Source organism: Moschus berezovskii, chromosome 26 (genome assembly GCF_049115385.1).
Source record: "Moschus berezovskii isolate FMDL1 chromosome 26, NW_MosBer_1.0, whole genome shotgun sequence".
Lineage (NCBI taxonomy): Eukaryota > Metazoa > Chordata > Mammalia > Artiodactyla > Moschidae > Moschus > Moschus berezovskii.
Genome location: NC_142485.1, coordinates 45,850,406 through 45,867,411, shown reverse-complemented (window position 1 = coordinate 45,867,411; position 17,006 = coordinate 45,850,406). Strand labels below are relative to the sequence as shown.

General features: G+C 42.8%; 1 pseudogene; it reads left to right on the top strand.

The window, feature by feature from the left end:
- Window positions 1-5,797: 5,797 nt before the first annotated feature.
- LOC129557400 (glutathione S-transferase A4 pseudogene) lies at window positions 5,798-6,504 on the top strand (annotated as a pseudogene).
- The last annotated feature ends 10,502 nt before the right edge of the window (window positions 6,505-17,006 follow it).

Sequence of the window (17,006 nt, the reverse complement as noted above, 5' to 3'; positions counted from 1 at the left end):
CACTTCATGGGAAATAGATGGAAAAACAGTGGAAACAGTGTCAGACTTTATTTTTTTGGGCTCCAAAATCACTGCAGATGCTGATTGCAGCCATGAAATTAAAAGACGCTTGCTCCTTGGAAGGAAAGTTATGACCAACCTTGATAATATATTAAAAAGCAGAGACATTACTTTGCCAACCAAGGTCCGTCTAGTCAAGGCTTTGGTTTTTCCCGTGGTCATGTATGGATGTGAGAGTTGGACTGTGAAGAAAGCTGATAACCGAAGAATCGATGCTTTTGAACTGTGGTGTTGGAGAAGACTCTTGAGAGTCCCTTATACTGCAAGGAGATCCAACCAGTCCATTCTAGAGGAGATCAATCCTGGATGTTCATTGGAGGGACTGATGCTAAGGCTGAAACTGCAATACTTTGGCCACCTCATGAGACGAGTTGACTCACTGGAAAAGACTCTGATGCTGGGAAAGGTTGGGGGTGGGAGGAGAAGGGGACGACGGAGAATGAGATGGCTGGATGGCATCACCGTCTCTGTGGACATGAGTTTGAGTGTACTCCGGGAGTTGGTGATGGACAGGGAGGCCTGGCGTGCTGTGATTCATGGGGTCGTGGAGAGTCGGACACGACTGAGTGACTGAACTGAACTGAGGTCCCATTTGTTTATTTTTGTTTTTATTTCCAGTATTCTGGGAGACAAATCAAAGAAATGATGCTGTGATTTTTGTCAGAAAGTATTCTGCCCATATTTTCCTTGAAGAAATTTATATTATCTGGTCTATATTTAGGTCTTTAATCCATTTTGAGCCTATTTTTTTGTTTGGAGTTAAAGAATGATCTAATTTCATTTTATTACATTAACTGTGCAGTTTTCCCAGCACCATTGTTGAAGAGACTATCTTTCCAACATTGTGTCGTCTTGCCACCTTTGTCATTGGTGTCATAGATTAATTTGCCATAGGTGCATGGGCTTATTTCAGAGTTTTCTATCCTGCAACAGTGATCTAGATTTCTATTTCTGTGCCAGTACTATGCTGTTTTGACTACTCTAGCTTTGTAATATAGTCTGAAACCAGGACGGCTGATTCCTCGTGCTCTATTTATCGCTTTGGCTATTCAGGATCTTTGATGTCTCCATACAAATTTTGAGATTTTTGTTCTAGTTCTGTGAAAAATGCCATTAAAATTTGACAGGGATTGCATTTACTCTTTAGACTGCCTTGGGTAGTATAGTCATTTTGACAATACTGATTCTCCCAGTCCGTGAACATGTTGTATTTTTCCATTTGTTTATGTCTTCCTTAATTTTTTTCATCAGCATCTTTAGTTTTTGGAGTACAGGTCTTTTGTCTCCTGAGGTAAAGTTTATTCCTAGGTATTTTATTCTTTCTGATGCAATCATAAATGGACTTGCTTCTTGAATTTCTCTTTCTGATCTTTCATTGTTAGTGTATTGAAATGCAACAGATTTCTCTGTATTAATTTTGTAACCTATGACTTTACAAAATTCATTAATGCGTTCCAGTAGTTTTCATGTAGCATCTTTCAGATCTTCTATGTATATGTACATGCTATATGCAAACAGTGACAGTTTAACTTCTTTTCCAATTTGGATTCCCTTTACTTCTTTTCCTTCTCTAACTTCTGTAGTTAGGACTTCCAAAACTACATTGAATAAAAGTACCAAGAGTAGGTATCTTTGTCTTGTTCTGAATATTAAAGGGAACACTTTTCACTGTTGACTATGATGTTATCTATAGGTTTGTCATTGTTGTTGTTCAGTCACACTATGTTGTGTCTATTTGTGACCCCATTGACTCCAACACACTTGGCTTCCCTGTCCTTCACCATCTCATGGAGTTTGCTCAGGCTCATGTCCATTGAGTTAGTGATACCATCTGAGCATCTAATCCTCTGTTGCCCACTTCTTCTCCTGCCCTCATTCCTTCTCATCATCAGGGTCTTTTCCAATGAGTCAGCTCTTCGCATCAGGTGGCCTGATTAGAACTTCAACTTGGAGCTGAAGTTTCAGCATCAGTCCTTCGAGTGAATATTAAGGGTTGATTTCCTTTAGGATTGAGTAGTTTGATCTCCTTGCAGTCCAAGGGACTCTCAAGAGTTTTCTCCAGCAACACAATTCAAAAGCATCAATTCTTTGGTGCTCAGCCTTCTTTATGGTCCAGCTCTCATATCCATACATGACTACTGGAAAAACCATAGCTTCGACTATATGGAATTTTGTCAGCAAAGTGATGTCTCTGCTTTTAAATACACTGTCTAGGTCTGTCATAGCTTTCCTTTGAAGGATCATGTGTCATTTAATTTCATGGTTACAGTCGCCATCCACAGTGATTTTGGAGCCCAAGAAAATAAAGTCTGTCACTGTTTCCATTGTTTCCCCATCTATTTGCCTTGAAGTGATGGGACTGGATGCCATTATCTTAGTATTTTGAATGTTGAGTTTTAAGCCAGCTTTTTCATTCACCTCTTTCACCCACGTCAAGAGGCTCTTTAGTTCCTCTTTGCTTTATGCCATTAGGGTGGTACCATCTGCATATCTGAGGCTGTTGATATTTCTCCCAATAACCTTAATTCCATCTTGTACTTCATCCAGCCCAGCATTTTGCATGACATATTCTGTATGTAAGTTAAATAAGTAGGTTGACAATATACAGCCTTGACATACTCCTCTCCCAATTTTGAAAGAGTCTGTTGTTCCATGTCCAGTTCTAACTGTTGCTTCTTGACCTGCATACAGATTTCTCAGGAGGCAGGTACGGTGGTCCGGTATTCCCATCTCTATAAGAATTTTCCTTTAAGACAAGGAAAATTCCCTTTCCTCCCCACAAACTGATTGAAAATTCGTCTGAAATGGAACAACTTCTACAAAACAGCTTCTGAATGCTAGTAGAAGACCCTGAACGTCCAAAAAGGCAGTCCAATCTGCTTACAATGAGGTAGGGCAAAAGATCAAGATTTAAAAATAGACATGATTTCAAGATGAGGACTCTGACCCAGGAAGGGAGTCATGAAGGAGGAAAAGTTTTGACACACTTGGAAACCTCTTCACAGATCTGGCCAGGTAGAGCTTTGGAACCTCAGAGGGGAGTGCAACATTAGGTACTCAGAAGGCAAAACAGAGAACACACTATGATGCTCTTTGCCAAGCAACACTTCCCAGCTGAGAAGTGGTTAACATACCTCCATCCCCAACAGATTTTGGGGACTGGGTTTTGAGGCTCAGGCACAGGTGCAGACCACAGGGAGAGAAACAGGGCTGGCTGCTACGAGGATAATATGGGGGAGGGGCGGGCAGTGAAACAGCTGAAGTAGTAAGGGGCGGCATCCCAGAGTGGCAAGAGGTCTTGTCACCCGCGATATACTAGTTCTTCACACCCACAGTGTCTACTGGGGGTCTCCAAAACCTGCAAACCTGGTTGGACCCCCAGCAGGCAGAATTAGCCTCAACTGCAGCTTACAATCCCAGGAAAGGAGACAAGCCACATCTATTGCCAAAGCCAGGGAAAGTGCCTGAAGCAGTAGACAAAATGCCACAGATACAGTCAGGACCCCAGAGGTGACAACTACTTCCAGCCTGTGACCTGACACAGGTTACTGCCCATACCTTGCTTGGAGTCTAAGCGTCTTCACTCTTCCTAGGAACCCGCAACTGGAACCAGTTCCTCTGGGAGAGCATACAACCTCCCTCAGGCTGTAACAACAGCTGGCAGGTCTTTACTTGGTGCACGCATTCCCCAGAATGTCCCAACTGTGGCAGCCATAACACTCTCTTTACCCAGCCCAACTAAGAAAGTGAGCTCTAATAAGCCTCTGCCTTCACCAGCTCATGACTTGGCAGAGAACACTCACCAGAAGATGATACATAAGCAGAGCAGGGCGCAAACCCAAAGCAGAGCATCAGGGGCTGTGTGACCGAAGAATAGAAAGGGAATGGGCTCCAGCAGTCACAGGTGCATTGAATTAAATAGCTACATTTGGCCTCAGACTATAGACATAGGGGCAACTGTGGAATTTGGGAGTAAGTACAAGCTAGAGTAAGGCCAGATACAAAGCTGAGTGGAACATACACTGCCCACTAAAGGTCCAGAGACCTTTCTAGAAATATTGGAAGACTTTGGTGTGAGTCTCTCTGGGTGTTCTGGGCTGTTGAGTGTTGCTTTCACTAATAGTCTTGGTGTTTTGTCTTCTGTGCTGCATGGTTTGTAAGGTCTTGGTGCTACAGTAAGGAGTAAGGCCTGAACCTGAGGTGGGAAACCCAAGTCCATGATTTTGAACAAGAGAACTCCTGACACCATTGACCATTAATTGATAAGAGCTCTTCCAAAGACCTCCATCTCAACACCAAGATTAAGCCACACCCAAAGTTCTGTGTGGATCACAATAAACTGTGGAACATTCTGAAAGAGATGGGAATACCAGACCACCTGACCTGCCTCTTGAGAAACCTGTATGCAGGTCAGGAAGCAACAGTTAGAACTGGACATGGAACGACAGACTGGTTCTAAATAGGAAAAGGAGTACATCAAGGTTGTATATTGTCACCCTGATTATTTAACTTCTATGCAGAGTACATCATGAGGAACGCTGAGCTGGAAGAAGCACAAGCTGGAATCAAGATTGCTGGGAGAAATATCAATAACCTCAGATATGCAGATGACACCACCCTTATGTCAGAAAGTGAAGAGGAACTAAAAAGTCTCTTGATGAAAGTGAAAGAGGAGAGTGAAAAGGTTGGCTTGAAGCTCAACATATAGAAAACAAAGATGATGGCATCTGGTGCCATCACTACATGTGAAATAGATGGGAAGCAGTGTCAGACTTTATCTTTTTGGGCTCCAAAATCACTGCAGATGCTGATTGCAGCCATGAAATTAAAAGACGCTTGCTCCTTGGAAGGAAAGTTATGACCAACCTTGATAGCATATTAAAAAGCAGAGACATTACTTTGCCAACCAAGGTCCATCTAGTCAAGGCTATGGTTTTTCCCGTCGTCATGTATAGATGTGAGAGTTGGACTGTGAAGAAAGCTGATTGCCGAAGAATTGATGCTTTTGAACTGTAGTGCTCGAGATGACTCTTGAGAGTCCCTTGGACTGCAAGGAGATCCAACCAGTCCATTCTAGAGGAGATCAATCCTGGGTGTTCATTGGAAGGACTGATGCTGAAACTGAAGCTCCAATACTTGGGCCACCTCATGTGATGAGTTGACTTACTGGAAAAGAGTCTGATGCTGGGAGGGATTGGGGGCGGGAGGAGACGGAGATGACAGAGAATGAGATAGCTGGATGGCATCACCAACTCGATGGACATGAGTTTGATTGTACTCCGGGAGCTGATGATGGACAGGGAGGCCTGGTGTGCTGTGATTCATGGGGTCGCAAAGAATTGGACACGACTGAGCGACTGAACTGAACTGAACTGAAAGTTTGGCAAATTCCAGTGCTGGGTACCCCATACCATACTTCAGCAAAACAGAAACTAACCCTATACATTAGCAGGCAGGCAATACCAAGCCCATAGACATGCCAAAACACACTGCTGTATACAGCACTTCCCTTCAGAGCAATGAGATCCAGCTCCATCCATCAGAACACAAGCACAAATCCCATCAAACAGGAAACTTTCACGAGGTACTGGTCCAACCCCACCTATGGGGGACAGACTCCACAGTTAAAAGGAAATATGATATTCCAGCCTGTAGAACTGAGATCCCAAGCACAATAAATTAAACAAAATTAAAAGATAAAGACCCCAGAGAGGAGAGCCAGGAAGAGATAAGAAAACCCAATCCAGCAGTCATGGCGGCCAAATCCAAGCTCTGATACTTCCATGGCCGAGGGAGGATGGAGTCTATCTGCTGATTGCTGGCTGCAGCTGGTGTGGAGTTTGAAGAAGAATTTCTTGAAACAAGATAATATAAGAAGTTGCTGAAGGATGGACGCCTGCTTTTTAACCAGGTGCCTCTGGTTGAAATTGATGGAATGGAGCTGACACAGACAAGAGCCATCCTCAGCTACCTTGCTGCCAAGTACAACTTGCATGGGAAGGACCTGAAGGAGACATTCAGAATTGACATGTACGCCGACGGCACCCTGGACCTCAAGCTGATGGTGGTGCTGGCTGTGTTCAAAACCCCGGAGGAAAAAGGGGAGAGCCTTGCTTATTGGTGAAGAAAGATAAAACCCAGTACTTCCCCATCTTTGAAAAGATTTTGAAAGAACATGGAGAGGATTTTCTCGTTGGCAACAAATTCAGCTGGGCAGACATACAGCTCCTGGAAGCTATTTTAATGGTGGAAGAACTTGATGCTTCTGTTCTTTCTGAGTTCCCTCTGTTAAAGGAATTTAATACAAGAATCAGCAACATTCCTACCATTAAGAAGTTCCTGCATCCTGGGAGTCAGAGGAAGCCACCCCCAGATAGCCACCATGTTGAGGTCATCAGGAACATCCGCAGTTCTAAAGGCAGCAGTCTTACAATGGCTGACTAGTGAACCAATTGCAGCATTGGCTCCTGTCACGAAGCAAAGCAAATGGTGTAGATTCTAGGAGTAATCTAAGTATAGATTCTAGGAGTAATGTGTCTGAAAAAAATAAAACCATATTGCCATCAGCAGCAAATGCCAAGTAAATGCAATTAAAAAACCATTAAAAAAAGATAGAGAAACATGCAGCAGATGAAGAAACATGGTAAAAAACCAACAAGACCAAACAAATGAAGAGGAGATAGGCAGTCTACATGAAGAGAATTCAGAATAGTAATAGTAAAGATGATCCAAAGGCTTAAAAATAAAATGGAAGCACAGATAAATAGACTGGAGGCACAAGTAAAGATACTAGAGATGTTTAACAAGGATCTAGAAGAACTACAGAATAAGCAATCATCAATGAACAACAAAATAACACATTAAAAATACACTAGAAGGAACCAATATCATAGTAACTGAGACAGAAGAATGGACAAGCAAGCAGCAACATAGAATTGTGGAAATAACAGAAGAAGAGCAGAATTTTTAAAAAGAATAAAAAGAAATGAGAACAGTCTCAGAGATCTCTGGGACAACATTAAGCATAACATGAGACTCATAGATGTCCCAGCAGAAAACAAAGGAAAGGATATGAGGAAATATTTGAGTAGATTATACTAAAAAACTTCCCTAATGGGAAATAGATGGGGAAACAGTGGAAACAGTGTCAGACTTTATTTTTTGGGGCTCCAAAATCACTACGGATGCTGATTGCAGCCAGGAAATTAAAAGACGCTTACTCCTTGGAAAGAAAGTTATGACCAGCCTAGATAGTATATTACAAAGCAGAGACGTTACATTGCCAACAATGGTCCGTCTAGTCAAGGCTATGGTTTTTCCCATGGTCATGTATGGACGTGAGAGTTGGACTGTGAAGAAAGCTGATTGCCGAAGAATTGATGCTTTTGAACTGTGGTGCTGGAGAAGACTCTTGAGAGTCCCTTGGACTGCAAGGAGATCCAACCAGTCCATTCTAAAGGAGATCAATCCTGGGTATTCATTGGAAGGACTGATGCTAAAGCTGAAACTCCAATACTTTGGTCACCTCATGCGACGAGTTGACTCACTGGAAAAGACTCTGATGCTGGGAGGGATTGGGGGCAGGCAGAGAAGGGACGACAGAGAATGAAATGGCTGGATGGCATCACCGATTCGATGGACATGAGTTTGAGTGAACTCCAGGAGTTGGTGATGAACAGGGAGGCCTGGCATGCGGTGATTCATGGGGTCTCAAAGAGTCAGACACGAATGAGCGACCGAACTGAATTGAACTGAACATTAGAAAGGAAAAGACACCTAAGTTCAGGAAGCCCAGAAAGGGCCATATAGGATAAACCCAAGGAGAAATACACCAAGACACATATTAAACAAACTAAAAAAGTTAAACACAATTAACAAATATTAAAAGAAAGAGTACAGCAACAAATAACATATAAGGGGATCACAATAAGGTCAACAGCTGAACTTTCAACAGGAAATCTACAGGCCAGAATGGAGTGATAGAATATACTTAAAGTGATAAAAAGAAATAACCTAGAAATAACCTAGATTACTCCATCCAGCAAGGATCCCTTACACATTCAAAAGAGAAATCAAGAACTTTACAGACAAGAAAAATTTGAGAAAATTCAGCACCACCAAACCAGCTTTACAACAATGCTAAATAAATTTCTCTAGACAGAAAACACAAGCAAGGAAAAGACCTACAAAACAATAAATGGTAATAGGATTATACACATCAATAATTACCTTAGAAAATGGATTAAATGCTCCAGCCAAAAGACACAGATTGGCTGAATGGATACAAAAACAAGATACCTATATAAGGATCTTATACAAATTGTCTACAAAAAAACCCACCTCAGACCTATGGATACATACACTGAAAGTGAGGAGCTGGAAAAAGATATTCCATGCAAACAAATCAAAAGAAAGCAAAATAGCAGTGCTCATATCAGATGAAATAGACTTTAAAATTAAGGCAATTACAAGAGACAAGGAAAGACACTACATAATGATCAAGGGATCGATCCAAGAAGAAGATACAACAGACATAAACATTAATGTTTATCCCTCCAACATAGAAGCACCTTAATAAATACAACAAATGATAACAACTATTAAAGGGAAAATCAACAGTAACACAAAAATAGTGGGAGGCTTTAATACCACATTCGTGCCCATCAAATATCATCCAGATAGAAAATTAATAACGAAATACAATCTTTAAATGATATCCTGGACTGGTTCGACTAATTAATATCTACAGGATATTTCATCCAAAGACAGGAGTTTTCACTTTTTTCTCAAGTCCACATGGAACATTCTTGAGGGTAGATTACATCTTGGGTCACAAATCAAGAATAGAGAAATTTTAAGAGACTGAAATCATTTCAAGTGTCTTTTCTGACCACAGCACTATACATTAGATATCAACTATCATTTTGTTTATATCTAACAAATGAACAAATTCTTAGAGAAGTATAATTCAAAAACTGAATCAGAAAGAAATAGAAAGTATGAACAGACCAATCAGAAGCAGAGAAATCAAAACTGTAATAAAAAATTCTTTCAACAAGCAAAAACCCAGGGCCAGATGGCTTCACAGGTGAATTCTACAAAAAGTTTGGAGGAGTTAACGTCTATCCTGCCCAAACTCTTCCAGAAAATTGCAGAGTGAGGAAAACTCCTGAACTCATTCTAAAAGACCACTATCACCCTGACACCAAAACTAGACAAAGATGCCACACAAAAAAGAAAAGAAATAAAATTACAGCCCACATCACTGATAAACATAGACGCAAAGATCCTCAACAAAATACCAGCAAACAGCATCCAACAACACATTAAACATCAGGATCAAGTAGACTTTATCCCAAGAATGCAAGGATTCTTCAATATACACAGAAAAATGTGATAACACCATATTAACAAATTGAAAGATAAAAACCATATGATCATCTCAGTTGATGAAGATAAAACTTTTGACAAAATTCAACACCACTTATGATAAAAAAAAAGTCTCTAAAAATTAGTCATAGAAGGATCCTGCTGCTGCTGCTAAGTCGTTTCAGTCGTGTCCGACTCTGTGCGACCCCATAGATGGCAGCCGACCAGGCTCCGCCATCCCTGGGATTCTCCACCCAAGAACACTGGAGTGGATTGCCATTTCCTTCTCCAATGTGTTCAAGTGAAAAGTGAAAGTGAAGTCGTGTCAGACTCTTAGCAACCCCATGGACTGCAGTTTACCAGCCTCCTCCATCCATGGGATTTTCCAGGCAACAGTACTGGAGTGGGGTGCCATTGCCTTCTCCAAGAAAAGTCCACAGTTGCCCCTAAAGTCTGCAGTCTCAGACCAGTTGTGGGAACTTAATCTGTTGCCCCTGTGGCTGCAGATGCTATTCCCTTCCTCTTCTTCAATCACATAGTCCCTTGTGTTCTGCTTTGATTTTGGCCCCACTTCTGCTCATAGGTCACCTCTGCTGTCCATTCCCTGACAAGAGAAGAAGGCTTGAGGCTTATTAGGGCTCATGTGCTCAGTTGGGCTGAGGATAGGGAGAGGTATGGAAGCCACAATTGGGATGTACTGGGGCCTGCATGGCAACCCACTCCAGTATTCTTGACCAGAGAATCTCAATGGACAGAGAAGCTTGGTGGGCTACAGTCCATGGTATCACAATGAGCCGTACATGACTGAACGACTAAGCACACCCCCACAGGGGCCTGCCTAAGCTGGTAGACCTCCCAGATGTTGCTGTCTGAGGTGGGTCATGCACTCTCCCAGAAGTATTGGCCCTGGATCTTGGGTCCCTAGGAAAAGCCAAGCTGCTTAGGCTGCCCTGAAGGTGAAGGCATTAACCTGTGCCTGCTCACAATTTAGGGGCAGCCACCACCTATGGGGTCAAACAGCAGCTGCAGCATTTTGTCTGCTGCCTCGTGCATTCTCCACAGCTTTGGCAGTGGCTCACATTCCCTTCTCTGGAATCATCAACTGCAGTCGCATCTAGTTCCACAGCTGGCACCCCTGCCGGCCTTTGCAGCAGCTGCCAGGTAAACAGTTGCTATCTGCAAGCCTGTAGTTAGATTGTCCCAGTGACAACAATCTCTTGACTCTCTCAGAGGCCCAGACTTTTCCCTGGACTCCCTTAGCTCTGTCATACCAGCCCCCTCAAAATGTCTTCATGGTAGTCGAACCCAGTACTCTCCCTGGGGTCCCACACCACAAGCCTGAGCCTCAGTACCCAGCCCCCACTCTCTGAGGCAGGCATGGCCATGCAAGCTGTTTCTTAGCTGGGAAGTACTATTGAACAATGGTGAAGCTGTGGTGACTTCTCTCCGTTTTGCCCTCCAGGCACCTGTTGCTGCATTCCCTTCCGAGGTTCCAAAGCTTCCCTTTGTCCCTATGCATGAGTGTGCGGAAACTTTTCCTCCTTCACGACTCCCTTCCTGGGGTGCAAGTCCCCATCCTGAAATCCTTCATCTTTTTTCATCTTTATCTTTTGCCCTACCTCACTCTGAGTTGATTGATTTGCCTTTTTGGAAGCCTGAGGTCTTGTGCCAATGTTCAGAAGGTGTTCTGTAAAAGTTGTTCCATATGCAGATGATTTTTTGTTGGAGTAATATTTGCTTTTCATTTTACTTATCATTTTGTTCCCCTGAATTTGGTGAAACAGTTACCAGTTTCAGTCTTGAAGGGGTGTTCTTCTGTGGGAGAACTCCTATGCAGACTGTGTGAGCCCAATACCTTTCGTGGGAAGGCCGACTTTGACGTGGATGACTGTCACATCTTTCTGCAGGGTATGCTGACAACTATCTTTATTGTAGTGAGTGATACTGGAGATGGACTGGCTAGAACTGGTATCCAATGTGAGGCAGGACTTTCTCTCTGCTCAGTGACTATTAGCCCAGAGCCCAAGTTGGGTCTGAGCCCAAGTTGCTGGAGCTCTAGGGTCTGTCTTGAGCTGGCTCATTTAAGTGTGTGTGTTTTTCCCTTTCCTTGCACTGGAACTTTTGCCCAAGAGGAGGAAAGTGCTAAAGCAAGTTTGGCCTGGGTAAGACAGGTTTAATGCACTGCCTATGTAGGTGTCTGCAGCTCTATTCAGACACAGCCTCAGATGCAAGTCCCTTTGTCTCTGTAGCTGAACACTGCACCCTGCCCCTTCCACCTGCTGTTCTGTTGTGAAGTCATTCTGCTGGACTTGTAGGAACCTAAACAGATTCTCAGTGAGTTTCTAGAGTTGAGCTGTGATAAAGTGATCGCTGTCGGATTCTGAGCTGCCACCTGATTAAACACCAACAAGAGCCACTGCTGTCCCACACTGGTTCTGCCCCAGGATGAGGCCACCACTGTGCCCCATGGCTGAGTCTTTTCCCTGAGAGTGGCTGCCCCTGACCCACTGCCACATTGTGGCAGGGACTGAAGACCTTCATCTCAGCTTGGGCCAGAGCACATGGAGAGGCAGCTGTGGGAAACCTGACAGCTGCTAGAGTAGGCCTCTCTTTGCCTTCCCTTGTGGGCCAGCCAGCGTGCCTGCACTCTTCATGAGTAGAGTTAGGCTTACTCAGCCCTTCTGTTTGTTGCAGTGGTCTTCCAACCAGCGAAGAAAACTTGTTTCCTCTGTCTGGGGCTTCAGGACTGGGACACCCAGTCTGTGGCTTGATCCGCTCACTCCCCAGGTCAAATGTCCAATCCAATTGCTATTGTGTATCTTCCTTACAGTTTGGTTGTGCAGATGACCTTCTGCCAGTTTCTTGTTAGGTTTTCAGTGAGGACTCTTCCACACATAGAGGTATTTTTAATGAATTTGAGGCTGGGGTGGGGGAGGTGAGATCTATGTCCTCTTAAAACTGCCATCTTGATCTCCCTCCAGTCTTTCATCAAATATAATTTTAGCTTAGGTTTTGTAGATACCCTTTATCATATCAAGGATGTTCCCTTTTATTCCTAGTTTGTTGCATGTTTTTGTCGTAAAAGTTTCCTACATTTTGTCAAATGCTTTCCCTCCATCTTGAAATGATCAACTAGTTTTCTTTCATTGTATTAATGTGTTTCATTACAGGGTTTTTGGATGCTGAACCACCCTTGCATTCCTAGGATAATTCCCACTTGGTTGTGATGTGTAATTCTTTTATTGTTATTTAGTTGCTAAGTCGTGTCTGATTCCTGTGTGACTTCATGGACTGTAGCCCCACAGTCTCCTCTGTCCCTGGAGTTTCCCAGGCAAGTATACTGAAGTGTTTTGCCATTTCCTTTTCCAGGCGATCTTCTCAACCAAGGTATCAAACCCATGTCTCGTGCGAGGCAGGTAAATTCTTTACCACTGAACGACCAGGGAAGCCCATAATCATTTTATATGCTTCTGGATATGCTTTCCCAAAAGTTTGTAGAAGATTTATATATATATTAATAAGGCACACTATTCTGTAGTTTTGCCTTGCAGTAGCTTTATCTGTGTATGCTATCAGGGAGATACAGGCCTCATAGAGTGAGTTAGGAAATCTTTCTTCTATTTTTTCAAAGAGTTTGAGAATAATTGCAAATTTGGAAAACTCAGCAGTGGCCACAGGACTGGAAAAGGTCAGTCTTCATTCCAATTCCAAAAAAAGGGAATGCCAAAGAATGCTCAAACTACCGCACAGTTGCACTCATCTCCCACGCTAGTAAAGTCATGCTCAAAATTCTCCAAGCCAGGCTTCAGCAATATGTGAAACGTGAACTTACAGATGTTCAAGCAGGTTTTAGAAAAGGCAGAGGCAGCAGAGATCAAATTGCCAACATTCGCTGGATCATGGAGAAAGCAAGAGAGTTTCAGAAAAACATCTATTTCTGCTTCATTGACTATGCCAAAGCCTTTGAGTGTGTGGATCACAATAAACTGTGGAAAATTCTGAAAGAGATGGGATTCCCAGACCACCTGACCTGCCTCTTGAGAAACCTGTATGCAGGTCAGGAAGCAACAGTTAGAACTGGAAATGGAACAACAGACGGGTTCCAAATAGGAAAAGGAGTACGTCGAGGTTGTATATTGTCACCCTGCTTATTTAACTTATACTCAGAGTACATCATGAGGAACGCTGGGCTGGAAGAGGCACAAGCTGGAATCAAGATTGCTGGGAGAAATATCAATAACCTCAGATATGCAGATGACACCACCCTTATGTCAGAAAGTGAAGAGGAATTAAAAAACCTCTTGGTGAAAGTGAAAGAGGAGAGTGAAAAGCTTGCCTTGAAGCTCAACATTCAGAAAACAAAGATCATGGCATCTGGTCCCATCACTCCATGGGAAATAGATGGGGAAACAGTGGGAAAAGTGTTATATTTTATTTTTGGGGGCTTCAAAATCAGTGCAGATGCTGATTGCAGCCATGAAATTAAAAGACGCTTACACCTTGGAAAGAAAGTTATGACCAACCTAGATAGCATTTTAAAAGGCACAGACATTACTTTGCCAACCAAGGTCTGTCTAGTCAAGGCAATGGTTTTTCCCGTGGTCATGTATAGATGCGAGAGTTGGACTGTGAAGAAAGCTTATCACCGAAGAACTGATGCTTTTTAACTGTGGTGCTGGAGAAGACTCTTGAGAGTCCCTTGGACTGCAGGGAGATCCAACCAGTCCATTCTAAAGGAGATCAATCCTGGGTGTTCATTGGAAGCACTGATGCTAAAGCTGAAACTCCAATACTTTGGCCACCTCATGCAACGAGTTGACTCACTGGAAAAGAGTCTGATGCTAGGAGGGATTGGGGGTTGAGGAGACGTGGACGACAGAGAATGTGATGGCTGGATGGCATCACCGACTCGATGGACATGAGTTTGGGTGAACTCCGGGAGTTGGTGATGGACAGGGAGGCCTGGCGTGCTGTAATTCATGGGGTCACGGAGAGTCAGACACGACTGAGTGAGTGAACTGAACTGATCTGATTCTTCAAATGTTAGTATTTTTCATCATTGAAAATATTTGGTCCTGGTCTTTTTTATTCAGTTCAGTTCAGTCTCTCAGTCGTGTCCGACTCTCCGCGACCCCATGAATCACAGCACGCCAGGCCTCCCTGTCCATCACCAACTCCCGGAGTACACTCAAACTCATGTCCACAGAGTCGGTGATGCCATCCAGCCATCTCATTCTCCGTCGTCCCCTTCTCCTCCCACCCCCAACCTTTCCCAGCATCAGAGTCTTTTCCAGTGAGTCAACTCGTCGCATGAGGTGGCCAAAGTATTGCAGTTTCAGCCTTAGCATCAGTCCCTCCAATGAACATCCAGGATTGATCTCCTCTAGAATGGACTGGTTGGATCTCCTTGCAGTATAAGGGACTCTCAAGAGTCTTCTCCAACGCCACAGTTCAAAAGCATCGATTCTTCGGCGATCAGCTTTCTTCACAGTCCAACTCTCACATCCATACATGACCACGGGAAAAACCATTGCCTTGACTAGACGGACCTTGGTTGGCAAAGTAATGTCTCTGCTTTTTAATATACTATCAAGGTTGGTCATAACTTTCCTTCCAAGGAGCAAGCGTCTTTTAATTTCATGGCTGCAATCAGCATCTGCAGTGATTTTGGAGCCCAAAATAATAAAGTCTGACACAGTTTCCACTGTTTTTCCATCTATTTCCCATGAAATGATGGGACCAGATGCCATGATCTTTGTTTTCTGAATGTTGAGCTTCAAGCCAAGCTTTTCACTCTCCTCTTTCACTTTCATGAAGAGGCTTTTGAGTTCCTCTTCACTTTCTGCCATAAGGGTAGTGTCATCTGCATATCTGAGGTTATTGATATTTCTCCCAGAAATCTTGATTCCAGCTTGTGCTTCTTCCAGCCCAGCGTTCCTCATGATGTACTCTGCATAGAAGTTAAATAAGCAAGGTGACAATATACAACCTTGACGTACACCTTTTCCTATTTGGAACCAGTCTGTTGTTCCATGTCCAGTTCTAACTGTTGCTTCCTGACCTGCATACAGGTTTCTCAAGAGGCAGGTCAGGTGGTCTGGGATTCCCATCTCTTTCAGAATGTTCCACAGTTTATTGTGATCGACACAGTCAAAGGCTTTGGCATAGTCAATGAAGCAGAAATAGATGTTTTTCTGAAAGTCTCTTGCTTTCTCCATGATCCAGCGGATGTTGGCAATTTCATCTCTGGTGCCTCTGCCTTTTCTAAAACCTGCTTGAACATCTGGGAGTTCACGGTTTACATACTGCCGAAGCCTGGCTTGGAGAATTTTGAGCATGACTTTACTAGCGTTTGAGATGAGTGCAATTGTGCGGTAGTTTGAGCATTCTTTGGCATTGCCTTTCTTTTGGATTGGAATGATGACTGACCTCTTCCAGTCCTGTGGCCAGCGCTGAGTTTTCCAAATCTGCTGGCATATTGAGTGCAGCACTTTCACAGCATCATCTTTCAAGACTTGAAATAGCTCAACTGGAATTACATCACCTCCACTAGCTTTGTTCGTAGTGATGCTTTCTAAGGCCCACTTGACTTCACATTCCAAGATGTCTGGCTCTAGGTCAGTGATTACGTTATCGTGACTATCTTGGTCGTGAAGATCTTTGGTTTTTTATATTAGGAAGTTTTTAATTACTGGCCCAAACTCTTTGCTTTTTTAAAGATCTGTTCAGATCTTGTATTTATGTCTTGAATCAAATTAGGCTGTTTTTCTGTTTCTAGGAGTTTCTCCATCTCATATGTGTATCTAAGGTGTTGGCATACAATTGTTCACAGAATTGTACAGGAATCCTTTTCATTCATATATGTAAGATCATTTGTAATTTCCAATTTCAATTGTGATTGGAATAACTTAAGTCTTTTCTCTTTTATCTTAGTCACTGTAACTAAAGATTTGTCAGTTTGTTGATCTTTTAGCAGAACCAACTTTTAGCTTTGGTGCATCTTTCTGTCATTTTCTGTTCTCCTATATTTATGACTGATCTAATTTTCATTTTTTATTCCCTTATGCTAGTTTTATATTTAATTTGCTTTTCTTGTCTATCCCCTTAAAGTGATGAGTTTGGTAATAAATTTAAAACCTTTAAAAAAATAATATATGTAATTAAAGCTATAAATTTCTCCCTGGGCACTGCTTTCTGGGTACTCTATGTGTTTTGGTATGTTGTGCATTCATTTTCATTTATTCAAATTCCATGTAATTGTGAGCTTCCCATTTTTCTTTTGTTATGTTTTTATAAATTCATGCAATTGTGGTTGAAGAAAATACTTTGCAAATTTCAATATTCTTAAATTTATTGATCCTTACTGTATGAGTGGGCTTCCCTGGTGGCTTATGTGGTAAAGAGTCTGCCTGCTGTGCCGGAGACCTGGGTTCTATCCCTGGGTTGAGAAGATCCCCTGGAGGAGGGCATGGCAACCCACTCCAGTATTCTTTCCCAGAGAATTCCCATGGACAGAGGAGCCTGGCAGGCTACAGTCCATGGTGTCGCAAAGAGTTGGACACGACTGAGTGACTAAG